The following is a 3,871-nucleotide window of genomic DNA, read 5'->3' as shown; positions in this document are numbered from 1 at the left end:
GTAGTATCATTCTCTCTAAATTTAAAATATTGAGTCATATTTCCATTCTATGTACATGATATTGACACAGTTAAATACAACAAAAGTTTTAATCTAAAATTAATTTAATAATCTAACTCTCTGAAAAATAATTAGAAGGAGAGCAAGTACGCTGTGTGGACATAAATAAAGAATACAAACAAGTCAATCCAAGAATTTGAAATATTATATGTTTAATTAATGAAAGAAAAAAGAAAGATAAGTAGATAAGTAATCAGATGAAGAAGTGAGGTTGCCAAGCCAGCTCTTTATAGAACCCTCACTCGCTCTTTTCGAATTCTCCAATATATCACTCAGTATATTAAATAACGTAGTATCAATCATTCTATGTTACGTCATTACGCGGGAATCTTGTCCATTTATTAAATTCTATAATTAGTAGTACACAAAAGAGCCATTCCGAATCCTTCTGGTCTAGAGAATTCCCTGGTCCGTCTGTAATCTTTATTCACGGTAAAAATTCATCATTTTCCTATAATCTCTTACTGGGCAGAAACGGCTTCTAGGATCTCCATGGTGTGGAGTACATACTCTTCCAGCCTTGGTGGAATAGGCAATATTTTATTATTAACCCCATATATTATCCCTTGGACTTTAGAGATCATATATTCAATTTTGAGGTTCTGTTTGTATTTCGAAGACGTGGCTACAAGCTAATTTAAAGGGCAGAGTTCTTGGCCTTGCTTTTCACGCATAATACAATCTACCATTTTAACAACGGGACCCACTCTTGAGAAAAAATAAAACAGTGGAATGAGCTCTCGATGTTTTCTTTAAAAAAGAGGACATTCTACACTCAACCATTTGTTTTGCCCTTTTTTTAAATAAAGAAGAGGTGGCCAATCGGTATCTTAACCATTTTTAATGGGAATCTGTTAGTTATTTTTTCAATATTGTTTTAGGCTTAATACCTCTACTATTTCTTTTAGGTCCAGTCTCTCCAATCTACTCTTGACGATAAGAAACGACTCTACGTTAGTATCACTGTTTATTAAGGATCTTATTCTACCATTAGAGAGTTCGTCCATTGCCATGAAGAAGGATGTTGAAGACTCGAGGTTACTGGTTTTGGAACGGTAGCATAAGACTAATCTCTTGGTTCTACTTAATGGACCTACGACCTACCCATCTGTATCCAGTATTGACCACATTTTTTCATATCCCACCAAATAGCTACGATGGTCCCATAAACACTATGTCATTCATATCATGACCAATTTGTTTCTCAAACTCCCCCCTTGATCCTCAACGCCCAGAATCACTGATTTTTTCTCATTTTGTAAGTCTAGAGAAGTTCAACACTTTCCACAAAGCCTCTATGTTTGGAGATCCAAGGCCCCATTCTTCGATTCGCGTAATTATGCATATCCTCTAAAAATGAAAGCTCTTGACCCTTCCTTCCCCCCCCACATTAATTTTTACCTCAATTTGTAAATATGCTCATATATCTCGTTGGAGAAAGAAGTATATCTCAAGATGTATATGACTTTAGTTATTATGATTTGGTCCCAGACATAGAGATTTTCAAATATGGTTATGGATACACCTTTAAAAATGTAAACACTCATTTCAATGATAGATATAATTTTATCTTCGATTCCTTTTAAGATTCCCAAAGCGGGCGTGGACACTTCGAATCCTAGTAGGGCTGGTGCTAAGACAAATTTGAAATTCCCTAATTGTGGCCTCAAATCTTCCTCGCAATTGGTAACGAGCATCGTCTTTCCTAATTTTTAATTTTTCCAAGATTGCACGAAGGGATCCTGTTACTTCCTCTCTGGAGCCTGAACAGAAAACGGTGACATATTCAGCATATAAAAGACATTTCAGAGGAATATTTTTCTCGGCGATATACTTTATATCCTTGAAACCAAGTTTATCATCTTCCATAGATCATTCATCGCTATTATGAAAAGAGAAGGGGAAAGAAGATCTCCTTGTCGAGCCGCTTTAAGTATAGAGAATCTATCAGGCGATCCCGGAATACCAACTATTGTTTTGGAATTTAAACTTATTGCACAGATCTTTTCAATGAAGCCCTCCGGGAACCCAAATAGTGTCAATTGTTCGATGATGTATTTCAAAATCCATCAGCACCGTTGCATACTTACTTCCTGTTGAAGAGTCTATAGTACTAATCCTGAACTGAGCGTGGAATATTTTCTATTAGGCGAAGTTTCATAAACCCTTTTTGAGCTGGAGAGATGATTTGTGGGAGATATTTCATTATTCGGCGATTAAGAATGCCTGTGATTATTTGGTATAATGTATTCAAGAGATCGGCTTGTAATTTTTGTAAATCATAATGTCTTTATATTTTTTTCAGGATCAAAGTCAGCCAGTCACAACTCATAAAGTCTGGGATAAAGCCTTTCTTAAATATTTCCTCGAAAACCTTTGCGAGTATTGGTGATAGAAGTAAATCAAACTGTTTATAGATGAAAAACTTCACACACACACCTTCCATACGAAAGACATGTCTTCAAGATTTGACCTGTTCTTACTGAAAGGATATTTAACGGAATCTACAATTTCTTATAATGTAATAGATACTCAACTATCATCCAACCATAAAGCCATCAACATTCAATTCAATCCAAAGTCTAAAGAATTGAGACAAAAAGGCCAATGGTAATTAAATTCAGTACTTTTAGATGACTCCGACACAAATGATGAAATTATCGACATTATTCAGAGAACATATTATAATTTAGCTCGCCCTGCAAACGTATTTATGCAAGTGGAAGAAATGTTTTTGAAAATCAATAGTCTACCTCGAAAAAAGGGAGGTATGCGAGCCGCGGAAAAAATTCGTTATCTTCCTAAGATTGAAAAAATCTCAAATCGTGATTTAAATCCCACAATTAAAAAAGAAAAAGTTTTGTCAACTATTCAGGGAAGCAGACTTATTCTACAGGATGAAACTTCAACGTGACTCCATTGAAGACATCTCCCATTCCCCCTTGCGATGTATTGTTGAAGAAAACAACAAGAACAAGAAGAAAAATATATCAATTTACACGTCATCTGGAAAACTCACTAACAACCCTGAATATATTTGCCAGGACATCAAAAAATGCTACTCTGAACTTTACAACTGTTTTGACTGTGGAGAAGAGTTCATATGTATAACATGAGTGAGATCTAGACAATACTTCTGTGAGGATTTAAGATCATAAGCTGAATAGATAAAAGTAAATGAGGTGCAAAAAAATGTAATCTCAATTAGTGAGACTTTCTGGAAGGATCTACAGCTCTACAACCTGGGGGTATATCAATTCCAGTCAAAATTCAGTACGACATGGAAAGACACAGAAGTAGAAAGTTCCATATTCCGATGAACCCGTCCTTTTTTTTTGTTGGAATCTGAGTCTCTTGTGTGTCTGGCCATGTAATCAAAAAATGGGAACCCAAATTACAGGCACTTATTTTTTCCCTCCAATAAGAACCAAAAAGAAAGAAGCAATTTTTCACCTATTGTTATTCAATTGAAATGTAGAACTTTTACTATACACGTTTCCATTATTATTATTCCGTGTTTTATGTTTAATTAGTAAGTTACCGATTCCGATGCATCAGTACACCCCTACTAAAAATACATTATATAAGTACTCCCAGTTAGATGTATGAATGCATCTGTTATGACCTATGTTAATAAAGTTGATAATTCTGTAGAGAAAAACGTGTGCAAGGGGAAGGGAGAGAGAAAAGACATATGGTATCATTGTTTAAACTACTGATGTGATTATCAGCTGCCGGCTTTATTAGGATTTTTGAGGGTATAACGAAAGTATTTACTAGCAAAATGTTTAATGAAGATATACTAGGTATA

The 3,871-nt window shown here is 34.9% G+C and overlaps 1 long non-coding RNA gene across 4 annotated transcripts; it reads left to right on the top strand.

Moving 5' to 3' along the window:
* The first annotated feature begins 55 nt into the window (after positions 1-55).
* On the top strand, positions 56-3,046 carry LOC121131267 (uncharacterized). Of its 4 annotated transcripts, none has more exons than XR_005868995.2 (3): positions 65-1,318; positions 1,648-2,306; positions 2,366-3,046. It is a non-coding gene; the product is annotated as an uncharacterized lncRNA (long non-coding RNA). The 4 variants fall into 4 exon arrangements; XR_011784166.1 differs by having other exon boundaries at positions 66-492; positions 969-1,318; positions 1,648-3,046; XR_005868994.2 differs by having other exon boundaries at positions 66-1,318; positions 1,648-2,299.
* Positions 3,047-3,871: the final 825 nt, after the last annotated feature.

This window comes from Lepeophtheirus salmonis, unplaced genomic scaffold (genome assembly GCF_016086655.4).
Source record: "Lepeophtheirus salmonis unplaced genomic scaffold, UVic_Lsal_1.4 unplaced_contig_3736_pilon, whole genome shotgun sequence".
Taxonomy (NCBI): Eukaryota; Metazoa; Arthropoda; class Copepoda; order Siphonostomatoida; family Caligidae; genus Lepeophtheirus; species Lepeophtheirus salmonis.
Note: the sequence above shows the minus strand (reverse complement) of the source record. Positions and strands in the feature narration are given on the sequence as shown.